Here is a 15,378-nt window from a genome sequence, read left to right on the forward strand (position 1 = left end):
ATTTGTTCAGTTTGCTGGTGTCAGGAAATGATAGAGGCTCCACTAATGGTGCCTGGGTTCCAGGATAGGGAAGGGAAAGGCCCTACATGAGCCCTCTCCAGTGGGCACATGGCCAAGTGATTAAGGCATTGGACTAGCGACCTGAAGGTCGTGAGTTTGAGCCCCAGCCAAGGCAGCATGTGTTGTATCCTTGAGCAAGGCACTTAAGCACACACTGCTCTGAGACGACACTAGTGCCAAGCTGTATGGGTCCTAATGCCCTTCCCTTGGACAACATTGGTGTCGTGGAGAGGGGAGACTTGCAGCATGGGCAACTGTTGGTCTTCCATACAACCTTGCCCAGGCCTGCGCCCTGGAGAGTGAAGACTTTCCAGGCGCAGATCCATGGTCTCGCAAGACTAACAGATCCATGGGCCCTCTCCTGAATGTGATTCACACATCCTTTCTGAAAGGTGTCCATGGTGCTGGAACCAGTTCTGTTAACGATTCACTCTTATTTCATACCATTAACATCTTAAGAACATACCAGAGCTCTTTATAGTGTAGTCATGATGGAAAACAGCAATCTTAATGTAACCAGCAATCCCATGACCTGTAACTCATTTCTTTCACAATTGTTAATAGACCATGGTTCAAAGGTTAGTTTATTATCAAAGTATCCATCTATCTACAACTCTGAAATTCATCTTCTGCAGATAGCCACAAAGCAAAGAACATGAAAGTTGTTCGGAGAGAAACATCAAACCCACCCCACCTCGCACAAACGGAACAAGAACATCAACCCCTAAACAACCTCTACCTCGCGCAAAAAAATTACAGAGTATCAGCTCCCAAGCCCCTCCCCTCGCACAACAAAACGGAAAAAGAACAGATGATAAAAAACATAGAATAGAAGAACCATAAGTCTGAATAAGTCCACAGTCCATAAACGCAGGACCACGATACCATTCTCCGATATCACCGACATTCATCGAGAGAGAGATACCACACAAGGCAGGGGCCTACCCGCCTGCCGCAGCGATAGGCCACTCACAGACAAGGCAGGCAGTCGGCGCAGAACTCTCACTCGCCTTCCACGTTCGCTTCGATGTCTCCATCTTCCTTGATGCTTTAATTGGCGATTAATGGACGCTTTCACCGGTGAACATCAGCTCATGCCCCATCTCGAAGTTTCTTCACATCGAGGCTGTCGGAGTATGCAGTCACTTCCTGGAATCTTCTTGGAGCCAGCAAAGCGCTGCATCACTCGATCGATCTCCAAACTGTAAATCGTAGGTTCTAACAGCCCCAGAAACACATTTAAAGTGAAAAAACCAGACATAAAAGAAATAAAATACCCATTTTCTTGGGCTATGTGGAAGATGTCGACTGAGGGAGTGTTGCAGCTGGCGTCATCTTTGATGTGTTATGATCAAAACAAGAGTCAGAGGAATCCTTTACACTAGTGGATAGCAGAGTGCGGAAAGATAGTTTACGATAAAAGTCAATCTGTGTTCCGTCTCAGCACCTCCCTGGGTGGGTTGGTTCTTAATGCAAAGGACACATTTCATTGATATACATGTGATAGGTAATATCTGCATCTGAGTCTGAAAAGAAATAAAAAATGTACTGGGCACTCCCACAGGTCAGGACTTGGGTCTGCCAGTAGTCTGTGTGAACCAACAAGCAGTCCAGCTCTCGCAAAGGAGCTCAGAGGGAAGGAGGAGGGAGGCTGAATGTGGCCAGTGTTGGGTATTGACGCAGCAGAGACCAAACCCGTAGGTGAGGAACAGCCTGAGGTTTGGACGATTTAAGCGCCGGGCCAGATTGAGATGGTCAGGGTTGGAGGTTGGAGGTTTGGCTCATGTCTGAGCTGGACTGAGGCTGTGGACTTCTGGATCGGCTGCAGTGACGCCTGGCGTTGTGAGCTTTAGTTCTGAATGTTGTTTGCTTGATTTTGTTTGCATGGTTTGTGTTTTTTCTCTCTCTGCAAACTGGGTGTTGGGATGGTTTTCTTTTTGTTTTTAAATCGGTTCTATCGGGATTCTTTGCTTCACAGCTGCCAGTAAGGAGACGAATCTTAAGGCTGTATAAGGCAGCGGTCCCCAACCACCGGGCTGCAAAGCATGTGCTACCGGGCCGTGAGGAAACGATATGAGTCAGCTGCACCTTTCCTCATTCCCTGTCATGCACTGTTGAACTTGAACATAGGGTTGCCAACTGTCCCATATTTGCCGGGACATCCCGTATATTGGGCTAAATTGGTTTGTCCCGTATTTCCCCTGCTAAGGTAGAGTGTTCCAATGAAACTTTTCATGCCAAAATGGCGTAAAGCGAAGAAGCAATTACCATTAATTTATATGGGAAAAATTTGTGAGCATTCCCAGACCCAAAAAATAACCTACCAAATCATACCAAATAACACATAAAACCGAAAATAACACTAACATATAGTGAAAGCAGGAATGATATGATAAATACATAGCCTATATAAAGTAGAAATAATGTATGTACAGTATAGTCGGGAAGATGAAGGAAAAACCGATTTGTGGAAAAAAATTGGCACGTACGCACATGCGCACATCACGCACGCGCACACGGGTGCCCGCGCAAGGCTTCATGGTCATGGTAGTCTTTCCTGGGGTAAAGTGTCCCGGGATTTGACTGCTACTTTTGTCCCTTATTTGGGAGTGAGAAAGTTGGCAACCCTAACTGTAAAAGACATGTTGAGGTGAGTTTAACCCAACTTGAACACCCCCCCCCACAAGAATATTGTCAATATTAAACAGGTCCGTGGTGTAAAAAAGGTTGGGGACCCCTGGTATAAGGTATAATAATAAAATGTACTTTGAACTTTGAAAAAGGAGGGAGAGTGGGTCCAAACTGTGTCAGGAATGTGAACCCAACAGGAAAGAGGAAGAATGGGAATGAAGAATGGGAGTGAAGAAGGACATTGGTCAGGAATGTGATCCTGTTGGAAACGAGGAGGGAGAGGACAGACCCAATTAGCACTGAGATTGTGATCCCAGTCGGAAAGAGCATGGAGAATGGGTCCAACTAGTGTCAGGAGCAAGAATGCAGTTGGAGGAATAAGTGCCAAATATCCTGCAAACAGCAACGTTGGATTGCAGACTCGGGCGAGATTACAGGGGATAACAAATAACGCAAATGAAGATGTGGAATATAATCGCACAGTAGCAGAATCAAATGCTTCTGTATGGTTGACTGATATTATCTGACAGGGAGCAGGCCATTTGGTCCATCTGAATGTTACTGTGATGAAATTGTCACATGGGCTTATAAACTCGTATCTTGCACTCAGAGTCAGTAAGACCAAAGAACTGATTGTGGACTTCAGAAAAGGTAAGACGAGGAGACACACACCAGTCCTCACAGGGGGATCAGAAGTGGAAAGAGTGAGCAATGTCAAATTTCTGGGAGTCAATATCTCTGAGGATCTAACCTGGACCCAACATATCGATGCAGCTACAAAGAAGGCACGACAGTGGCTATATTTCATTAAGAGCTCGAGAAGATTTGGTGTGTCACGAAAAACATCTAAAACATTTCTACAGATGTACTGTGGAGAGCATTCTGAATGGCTGCAACACCGTCTGGTATGGGGGTGGGGGTGGGGGAGCTACTACCGCCCGGGATCGAAGTAAGCTGCAGAGAGTTGTAAACTTAGTCAGCTCCATCATGGGCACTAGCTCCTGTAGTATCCAGGACAGCTTCAAGGACTGAAGCCTCAAGAAAGCGGCATCCATCATTAAGGACCCCCAGCACCCAGGACAAACCCTCTTCTCATTGCTACCATCAGGAGGGAGGTATAGGAGCCTGAAGGCACACACTCAGTGATTCAGGAACAGCATCTTCCCCTCTGCCATCCGATTTCTGAGTGAACATCAAGCCCACGCACGCTACCTCACTGCTTTTTTTATTTTTATCTTTGCACTACTTATTTAATTTAATGATTTAATATATATGTACTTCCTGTAATTTACAGTTTTTTTCTCTCAATTATCATTGTACTGCTGCTGCAAGGACAACAATATATGCCCGCGATATTAAATCTGATTCTGATTCTTTTCAGATGATATCTAGAGAATCCGTGTCCCTATCTTATTCATGGGTGGGAGATGGTCCCCACCCTGTGTGTATAATCACTGGATCGTGGAATGGGCAAGTCTGGAAAATCCACAGCTACTCACTTCAATCTATATTTAGATTGATGCATCTGTGTCAGTCACTAACAGCCTGAGACCCCAGCTGATAAAACTCTACCAGACGAATACTTACATCTCAGAACTTCTATCATGGCCACATCCAGTTCAGAAACACGAACAAGTCTGCAGATGTTGGAAATCCAAAGCAACAACACACACAAAGTGCCGGAGGAACTCAGCAGGCCAGGGAGGATCTATGGAAAAGAGTAAACAGTCGAGGTTTCCGGCCGAGACCCTTCTTCAGGACTGAGGGGGGAGGGGGGAGGATGCAAAAATAAAAAGGTGGGGGGAGGGGAAAGAGGTTCACTCTGACCTTTCACTTCTTCTCATCTGACTATTACTTCCCCCCCCTTGACTCAGTCCTCTTTCCCTTCCTCCTATGATCCACTCTCCTCTCCTGTCAGATTCCTTCTTTTCCTCCCCCTGACCTTTTCCCACCCACCTGGCTTCACCAATCACCTTCCAGCACGCCCCTTTCCCCTGCCCCCTCCCCCCCACCCGACCACCCTTCCCTCCCAGTCCTGAAGAAACGTCTCGACCCACAACGTTGACTGTTTACTCTTTTCCACAGATGCTGCCTGACCTGCTGAGCTCCCCCAGCATTTTGTGTGTGGTGTGTTGCTTTGGATTTCCAGCCTCTGCAGATTTTCTCATGTTTATTTTTTCGTAAATATCGGCAGTTTCCTTTTCAGTATTTGCGTTAATTTTTGTAAGTTTGATCTTTGACCTACCTAACAAGTACCCTGGCACTAAAGTGCTAAGCGACTCCAGCCATTTTTTTCTTTGGTCATAACCCACATACAGTATCTTCACAGGCTTTTGTGTCTTCTGTCCTATTAGAGAGGGGTGTCAGGGAGGGATAGCACCTCTGGTGGGGGAACATGTCCCGACCTTTTCAAGGTGGTTAGTCCCCACCTGGCAGTCAGCTCTCACCTGTGGCTCCCCGTAGCTGTTTGCATGCGACAGTGGCCACACCCCAGGCAACGGCTTCGACAGGCCGGCTAAACCAGGTGAGGGTAGCCGACGGGTCTCAAACCCTCGGTGAGATAGGGAGTTGTCTATCCCAGCATGTGAAGACAGACTCCGGCGGATTGAGTGGACGAGACCAATGGAAGGTCCAATGGTCAAGAAGGCGGTCTCTGCAAGTGTCGTGGAACAAATAGAGCAGGACAAGACACAGAAGACATCCTGGTCATCCACTGCGCCTAGTCCCATCTCCAGCCGTCTCGACTCTGTCTTGCCACTGGATCCAGATGGGAATTGGGAAGAGAGAGTGAGACTGATGCTGCGCAACTCTCCCTCACTTAAGTCCAAATCACGCGCTAGTCTCGACACCATTGTCATAATTGACATTGACGATGGACGAACACAGAGAGGGGAGAAGAGAGGATGTCCAGGGTGGGTCGGGCTGGGCCTTTGATTGTGCTGGCTGTATGATTGAGGCATCAAGAAGTGCGGACAGGGTCCGTGGAGGGGAGGCTGGTTTCTGTGATGTGCTGAGCTGTGTCCACAGCACTCTGCGGTTTTTCGTGCTCGGGGCAGAGCAGTTGCTATTCCAAGCTGTGATGTATCTGGACAGGACGTTTTCTACACTGAATAAAAATTGGCAAAGGGCAGGATTAAAGCTAAGTCTCTGGTGCTGTGAGACAGCAGAGCTCAGAGCCACGTCTCTGCTCCTGTTTAGTTCACACCAGGATGTCTTCCTGCTCATCGGGACGCTGCGGAGACGAAATCAGATTCAGCACAGAGACCGAAGGTCACCGGCTGAGTTGCATTAAAAAAAACGATTTTTATTTTTCACAAACAAACAAGAGAAAATCTGCAGATGTTGGAAATCCAAGCAACGCACACAAAATGCTGGATGAACTCAGCAGGCCAGGCAGCGTCCGTGGAAAGGAGGACAGTCGGCGTTTCGGGCTGAGAGTGGAAAGCAAAAGATGAGGAGTCAGAGTAAGAAGGTGGGGGGAGGGGAGGAAGAAACGTGAGGTGAAAGGTGAAACTGGGATGGGGAGGGGTGAAGTACAGAGCTTGGAAGTTGATTGGTGAAAGAGATACAGGAATGGAGAAGAGGGAGTCTGATAGGAGAGGACAGAAGGCCATGGAAGGGGGGAGGAGCACCAGAGGGAGGTGATGGATGGGCAGGCAAGGAGATCATGTGAGAGAGGGAAATAGGAATGGGGAATGGTGAAGGAGAAGGGAAAGGGGCATTACCAGAAGTTTGAGAAATTGAGGTTCATGCTATCAGGTTGGAGGCTAGCCAGATGGCATATAAGGTGTTGCTCTTCCAATCTGAGTGTGGCCTCATTACAGCAGTAGAGGAGGCCATGGACTGACACGTTAGAATAGGAATGGGAAGTGGAAATTAAAAAAAATTTTTTTGAATTGGTCACTTCCTCATCTATAGGATTGTTCGCCGAGCCTGGAGGCTCAGTCGAAAACTTTCCATCACCAGTTGAGGTGACATCATCAGCGTGCCACTGAGCGTTGTTTCTGTTCGAGTGCTCATGTTTATGTTGGTCTGACTCGTTCTGATTGGTTCAATGTCATGCTGGCCACGAGTGCTCATGTTTATGTTGGTCTGACTCGTTCTGATTGGTTCAATGTTGCGCTGGCCATGAGCCTCCATTGGATCCTGGCCAGCCACACGGATGAGTGATCTCCTCTGGTCCACATCCCTGGTGATCGGCCGTCGTGAGCGTCGGTTCCTTCAGTGTCCGTGGCTCACCCCTCAGCTCCGATCCCGCAGATGCGCAGGTTCCTAGGTTGCGTGCAGTTCAATATGCTTATTAATAGAGTCTTCCATTGAGAACCAAGCTTCTAAGAATTCTCTTCATTTCTTGCTTTTTGCTTCTGCCAGGATGTTTGTAGTCTGATCAGTCACTTTTTTGACAGTGTGTAATTGGGAACTAAATCTAGGAGACTTGCTCTCTGTCATTTGATAACTATATAATGTTATTTGATATTTATGATTCATAATTAATGGATTCCCTAGAACTGGAAACGCTTGGGGGGAAGTTAGAATATTTTGCAATATTCTCTCACGGAGCTATGCTAAGTATGGAACTCTTAGACTTTAGATGACAGAGAAGCTTTAACAATTCAGTCCATGGCCTCCTCTACTGCCATGATGAGGCCAGTCTCATATTCTGTCTCAGACAGCATGAACATTGATTCTCTAACTTCCGTTAATTTCACCCCTTCCCTTCTCTCTTTTTCCATTCCCCATTCTGGCATCTCTCTTACCCCTTCTCTTCTCCTTGCCTGTCAGTCATCTCCCTTTGGTGCCCCTCCCCTTTCCCTTTCTCCCCCGACTAAGTCTCCTTTCCTGTCAGATTCCTTCTCCTTTTCCACCTATCGCCTGCCAGCTTCCCACTTCACCCTCCCTGCCCCACCCACCTACCTTCCCCCCGCATCCGGCTTCACCAGTCACCTGCCAGTTTGGGTTCCTTCCCTTCCCCCACCTTCTTACTCTGGGCTCTTCCCACTTTCTTTCCAGTCCTGATGAAGGGTCTTGGCCCAAAACAGTGATTGTTTATTACTTTCCACGGATCTTGCCTGACCTGCTGAGATCCTCTGGCACTTAGTGTGTCTGGATTCCCAGCTCCTCCTGGAATCTCTTGTGTTTATGAAGCTTCAGCTACTCATGTATTATTCAGGATTTATACATGGGCCACAAGGGACAAAAATCAAGGAAGAGAGTGTTGAAGGCACTCATCTCTAACGAAGCAGGTCATCCTCAATGGAGACTGATCCACACCCTTTTGGAAGTCAAAGAAATCACAGAACCAGTCCTTTCAGCCCATCTAGTCCATGCTGAGCCATTAATCCGCCCATTGACCTTCACGCACCCCTCCCATCCACCTCTTGCCCTGGCAGCTCATTCCACACTCTTACAACCCTCTGAGTGAAGGAGCTCTCCCTCATGTTCTCCTTAAACATTTCACCTTTCACCCTTAACCCATGACCTCTAGTTGTAGTCTCATCCAGCCTCAGTGGGATAAAGGCTGTTTGCATCTACCTCATCTATACCCCTCAAAATTTTGTATTCCTTTATCAAATCTCCCCTAGATCTTCTATATTCTAAGGAATAAAGCCCTAACCTATTCAACTTTTCCTTAACCTGACTAGTAATTCCACCCCTCCCCCTTCATCCCTTCCACTCTCTCACGTCTAAAACAACGGAACCCCAGAACTTTGAGCTGCCAGTCCTGCCCCTCCTGCAACCAAGTCTCACTAATGGCTACAATATCGTAATTCCATGTGTTGATCCATGCCCTAAGTGTGTCTGCCTTTCCTACGATACTCCTTCCATTGAAATATATGCAGCTTAGTACATTAGTTACACTGTGCTGAACCTTTGGATACCTGATTTTATAAGTAGGCATTACAACATCTTTCTCCACAGCCAATCTACTATCTCTTCTGGCACTCTCGTCCCGACCTTTACCCAGCCCCACATATCCAAGACTTTTCGACGTGTTTAGCTGGAAAGTTATTTTTTTCCAAAGGCAGTCATGTGCTGGTGTGCCCGGAGGACGTCCCCAAAACAGCGGTGATAACCCGGTTGGCCTTTTTGGAGTTTCTGCCCATGCTGTTTGGACTGAAAAATGCAGCACAGACTTCCCAAAGGCTGATGGACGCTGTATTAAAAGAGTTAGATTTCCTTTTTGTTTACCTGGACAACACACTTGTCACCAGTGCTCCCAAATCCGAACACGATTCTCATCTCCGCACACTTTTCGAGCGTTTAAGCCAAGACGAGTTGATTATTAACCCTGCTAAATGCCAGTTTGGGTTGTCAACCCTTGGCTTGCTCGGCCATCGCATCTCCACAGAAGGTGCAAAACCCCTCCCATCAAAAGTAGCCGCCATTATGGATTTCCCACTGCCGTGAAAAAACTACAGGAGCTTTTAGGTATGGTAAATTTCTATCACCGCCTCATTTCGCGAGCTCTGAAATGATACTCCCTCTGTATAGTGCATTTAAAGGCAATACCTCTGACCAAATGCTTGACTGGACAGCTGACGTAACCAGAGCGTTTGATGATACCATACGAGCTCTTTCTAATGTGACCCTATTGGCATACCTGTTTCCCAGCACACCCATAGCCATTACTCAGACCGTGCTGAGGGTGCTGTGTGTGAACAGCTGGTTGGAGGCATGTGGCGGCCACTCGCCTCCTTCCCCAGCCGGCAGCTCTGTCTCCCCCGAAAGGAGGTACACCATGAGCTTCTCGGTCTATATCTGGTTATCTGCCATTTTCGTTTTCTTCGAGAGGGTCGCCGTTTCACAGTGTGCGTTGACCACAAACCCCTCGTGCACATGATGGCCGAAATATCAGACCCTTGGTCAGCACAGCAGCAACGCCACCTAACCTACATATCAGACTTCACAACTGATCTACAATATCTTCTTCTTCTTCACGTGCCTTGCGCGTTACACGCTTGGGCGATCGTGGCTCTCCACATCGCATGATCCCTCGCAGCGTCAATGATATCTCACACACTTAGATCTGTTAGTTCTTTCACGGTGTCCATATATTTTCTTCTTTGCCTTCCTCTTCCGCATTTCTCAGGCGTACGGCCTTGTAATGTAAGGCATTCTATTTCTCCCTTTCTGATGACATGGCCCAGGAATTTAAGTTTCCTCTCATTTAATGTTCTCATTAAAGATCTTTTTGTATGGGCACGTTGGACTATAACACCAGAACTCCAAAGAAACTTAGAAGCAACGGAAATGTGGTTTCTTAAAAGAAAGTTGAAAATATCATATAGAGATAGAGTAACTAATGAGACAATACTCCAATGTGCCCATACAATACGATCTTTAATGATATACAATATATCAAGGGGAAAGATAATGCCATGGCTGATTGCCTCCTCATGGCCAGCCATTGAGGGGTTGACTATGCAGGCGTGGCAGCCAACCAAGCTACTGACCCAGAGGCTCAGGCGTACCAAGCGTCAGTCACAGGGCTGCGGTTGGCTGACATTAATTTCAGGGATGTTGGGGTTTCTGTCCTTTGCGACGTCTCAACCGGTCACCTTCGCCCCATCGTGCCCATAGACGTACTGTTTTTGATCTCCGTACACTTTTGCATCTGGGCCGGAAGGCCTCTCTGAAACTGGTTGCACTGAAGTTTGTTTGATACGGCCTCAGGAAGGACGTGCGTGATTGGACTGCTACCTGCATGGCGCGCCAGCGGGCAAAATTAACCGTCATGTTCGGGCGCCATTCACACCTTGTGAGGTCCCTGAGCGGTGGTCTGATCATGTCAAAGTGGACTTGGTTGGTCCTCTTCCCCCACGGTTTCACGCACCTTCTTACCACGCTGCTGGACCGTGCCAGGTGGCCAGAGGTTGTCCCTCCAGCTTCGACAACAGCCGGAGACTCATCAGCACCCGGGTTGTTGAGTTTGACACCCCACCTGATAGTTCCTCCGACCGCGGTCCCCAATTCCAATGGCCTACGCGAGCGGTTTCACTGCTCCTTAAAGGCTGCGCTGAGGACTTCCCTGGCAGATGAGCGTTGGCATGATCGTCTCCCGTGGGTCCTGCTGGGGCTCAGAACAGCTCCGAAAGAGGACCTGCTGATTTTACTTTACTTTATACTTTATACTTTATTGTCGCCAAACAATTGATACTAGAACGTACAATCATCACAGCAATATTGATTCTGTGCTTCCCGCCCCCTGGATTACAAATATTAAATATTAAAAATATTAGAAATAGTAAAAATTAGTAAATATTAAAAATTTGAATCATAAATCATAAATAGAAAATAGAAAAATGGAAAGTAAGGTAGTGCAAAAAAACCGAGAGGCAGGTCCGGATATTTGGAGGGTAGGGCCCAGATCCGGGTCAGGATCCGTTCAGCAGTCTTATCACAGTTGGAAAGAAGCTGTTCCCAAATCTGGTGAGTTTTCAAGCTCCTGAGCCTTCTCCCGGAGGGAAGAGGGACGAAAAGTGTGTTGGCTGGGTGGGTCGTGTCCTTGATTATCGTGGCAGCACTGCTCTGACAGCGTGCGGTGTAAAGTGAGTCCACAGACGGAAGACTGGTTTGAGTGATGTGCTGCGCTGTGTTCACGATCCTCTGCAGCTTCTTTCGGTCTTGGACAGGACAACTTCCGTACCAGGTTGTGATGCACCCTAGAAGAATGCTTTCTACGGTGCATCTATAAATATTAGTGAGGGTTTTAGGGGACAGGCCAAATTTATTTAGTTTTCTCAGGAAGTAAAGGCGCTGGTGGGCCTTCTTGGCAGTGAACTCTGCTTGGTTGGACCAAGTCAGGTCATTTGTGATATTGACCCTAGGGAACTTAAAGCTTTTGACCTGTTCCACTTGCGCACCACCGATGTAAATTGGACCATCCTTCTGAAGTCAACAACTAATTCCTTCATCTTGCTGACGTTGAGGGATAGGTTATTGTCTTCGCACCATGCCACCAGGTTCTTAATTTCCTCTCTGTACTCAAACTCATCATTACCTGAGATACAGCCTACAATTGTTGTTGGTATATGGACAGCGTTACAGGTGTCAGGTGATTTCATTCCTGATGCCTCTCAACAGCGTTCCACCCTCCTCCTCAGTAAATTCAATTCCTTCTCACCTCTTCCTACCTCCTATCATGGCGTACAGCACCCTCGGGTTCTTGTTGACCTACCTTCCGCCTCGTCTGTTTTTGTCCGCCATGGTGCACAGCAACATCCCCCGTATGATGGCCCACTCCACGTCTTGGAACGGGGATAAAAGAGGGGTAAACCTTGAATGCGTTTCGGTGGATCGCCTTAAACCGGCCCACCGCGATTCGGAGGATCCCGCTGCCGTGCCCCTGGTGTCACATGACCATGAGAGTGTCAACACACCTCGGGGTGAGCCAAAGGCACCTGCTGTCCCTCCACCCATGGGACCAAGGACCCAAGTCAGGAGGCTCGTCTGAACTCTGGACAGGCTCACAGTGCTTGTTTTTGTGAATTCTTTGGCGGGGGACCATGTAGGGTAATGAAATTGGTGGGAACATGCATCAACATGGAGTTGGAGTTTCACTTGAAGGACTGGTCTGACATGATGACAAAGGGATTTTAGCACACTTTGAGTTCAGTTTTTTAATGTTCAATAACCGAGATGCTACAGCTTTTCTGAAGCATGAAACACCTCCTCTGGTTTATCCGTGAAAATCTACAATAGCTCATCAAATCCTGAATGTTAACTCTGTTTCTCTGTTTGCAGAGACTTCCTGACCAGGTGTTATTTTCTATATTTTATTTAAGTAAGTGAATCATTCACTGACGTTTTTGCCAGGTTCTGAATTGGGCCCAAACAGATTTCACTTAGTGGAAAAAAAATTGCTTTAACACTCTTTGTTCATTTAACCTGTTTATCTTTGCTGCTGTTGACGTGCTCTCGGAAAAGTGTGCCGGTTGGGATTTGCTCGTGCTGCTAACACTGGAAGTGTTAAGAGATTTGCTTTTTTAAAATTTCAATTAGCCTGCTATCTTTTGTGTCAGACATAAAGCCATTTGTGACACATATTTTCCCTTCAGCTCTGCTCTCATCTGCTGCGGGACTCTCATTTTCAAATCCCACCCTGGTCCTACCCCCACCCCCCTCCCATTTACACACACCCCCCTTGTCCAACAACTCTCCCCACCACCCCACCCCACCCCATCTCACACGTTATTGTCAAAGAGAGACACAGCACAGAACCAGTCCTGACCCATTTATACTAAGTTATTCTTTCTATATTCTCCTTTTTTTTGGCATGTGCGTCCGTGCGTGCATGCGTGTGCGACGTTGGTGGGACGATGTCTTTTTCATGCCTTTACAAGGCACGGAGCGAGAGAGAGAGAGACTGTGTGGTGCACCACTCCTCACACAGACATTTCACAGTATTTTTCCCTTTATTTTACAAGGTCGAGTTGCGATCTCGACACTCAACCCGGCACGGATGGAAAGTGTACTCGGGAGTGGACCCGGCTGGGTTTGAACCCGGGAATCTCCGCTCCAGAGTCGAGCGCTGATTTCGTTGTGCCACCTGCCGGCCCTGATTCTTCCCACCTTCTCATTTTCAGAGAGCCACAGGGTACTACAGTACCGAAACAGGTCATTCAGCCCATCTAGTCCATGCCGACCTGATCCCATTGATCCAAACCCAGATAAAACTCTGTAACTTCCCTTTGGACTTGGAACCAATTGGATGTAGCAGAACTGAGGCGAGGTAGTGGGCCCATCGCCGAGAGTGAGGAAGGCCCGAGGTCCGATCGTTTAAGCTCCAGGCCTAATCAGAAAGGTCAGGTACAGGCCGAGTCGAGGCGGCCGGGTCCAGGCACCAGAGCACATTGAGGTGACTGAACCTGATGTTAGGACAATGATTTAGGCACTGGGCCAGATTGAAAAGGTCAGGGTGTTGGGGCCCAAGGCGAGAGATGGACCAGTTCAGCTCGCTGCTCGCTGCAATGAACTATGGGACTGTCTTTGTGGACAATATTGTTTGCATGATTTGTTTTTTTTTCCCTTGTACCTCTTTTTTTATGGGTTCATTTGGGGTTCTCTGTTTCATGGCTGTTAGGAGGCGAATCTCAAGGTTATATAATGTATACTTACTGTACTTTGATAATAAATGTCCTTTGAACTTTGAACTTTGAGCGTAGCCCTCCATGCATCTCTCATCCACGTACCTATCCACGCGTCTCTTCAGTGTTACACTTGAACCTGCATTCACCACTTCCACTGTCAGCTCGTTCCGCCCTTGCATCTCCCCCTGAGTAAGGAGGATTCACCCCTCCCCCCCGCCCCCAGCTTCTACCACTCACTACCCAGGAGGGGAAATTACAGTGGCCAAAGAAAGGCCAACTCCATCATCAGGACGGGATCTTGTTGGACCTCTGAAGGGTGGGGGAAGCGCGCAATGCCAAGGGCAACTTGGGACCATACCGTAGAGGCAGAGATAAGGACCCTGAACCACACCTGGGGCTCAATTGAAAAGACTGCTAAGCACAGACTGGTGGAGCCCTAAAGACCAGCAGGGTTATGGACAGTAAATAAGTAATTCAAAATTCAATGTTCAAAGGAAATGCTATCAGAGTACAAATATGTCACCACCTACAACCCTGAGATTCATTTTCTTGTGGGCATACTCAGTAAATCTATAGAATAGTAACTGTAACAGGATCAATGAAAGATCAACCAGAGTGCAGAAGACAACAAACTGTGCAAATGCAAATATAAATAAATTGCAATAAATAATGAGAACATGAGATAAAGAGTCTTTAAAGTGAGGTCATTGGTTGTGGGAACATTTCAATGATGGGACAAGTGAGTGCAGTTATCTTCTTTTATTCAAGAGCCTGATGGTTGAGGGGGGTTAACTCTTCTTGAACCTGGTGGTGCGAGTCCTGAGGCTCCTGTACCTTCTACCTGATGGCAGCAGCGAGAAGAGAGCACGGATCTGTGATGATGGACGCTGCTTTCCTGCGGCAGCGTTTCTTGTAGATGTGCTTAATGGCTGGGAGGACTTTGCTTGTGGTGGACTGGGCTGAACCCACTGGCCCGAAACCCACCAACCCAAACACCTAGAGCAGGGGTTCCCAACCTGGGGCCCACAGAGCCCGTGCTTCATGGTGTTGGTCTACGGCATCAAAAAATGTTGGGAACCCCTGCTCTGGAGGTATTCTATGCGGTCACAGGTAGAACAGATGAACTCCACATAGACAGCACCCAAGGCGTGGACTGAACCTGGGTCTCTGGCGCTATGAGGCTGCGGTTCTACTAACTGTGCCACCTTGTTGCCCTGTGCACTGAGAACGGGGTGGCACGTACGCCCTTTTCAGAGGCTGTGGTCTACAAATTGCCTTGAACGCCACAGTAACGCAGCGGTTCACACGACGCTATTACAGTTTGGGGGCGTCGGAGTTCAGAGTTCAATTCTGACGCCGTCCATAATAAATTGGCACGTTCTCCCCGTGAACCGCGTGGGTCAGTTGGTCATTGTAAATTGCCTTGGGATTAGGCTAGGATTACACTGTGGGTTGCCTGGCTTGTTGGGTGGGAAGGGCTTGTTCTGTGCTGAATCTCTATACAAATCCAGATCGGTGTGTTGCAAGATCACCCAAGCTGTGCTTTTTCCTCCAATTCTGCTCCCGACAATAGATGTAGCTGTGGTTTCGAACAGCC

The sequence above is a fragment of the Mobula hypostoma genome, chromosome 28, assembly GCF_963921235.1.
Source record: "Mobula hypostoma chromosome 28, sMobHyp1.1, whole genome shotgun sequence".
NCBI lineage: Eukaryota > Metazoa > Chordata > Chondrichthyes > Myliobatiformes > Myliobatidae > Mobula > Mobula hypostoma.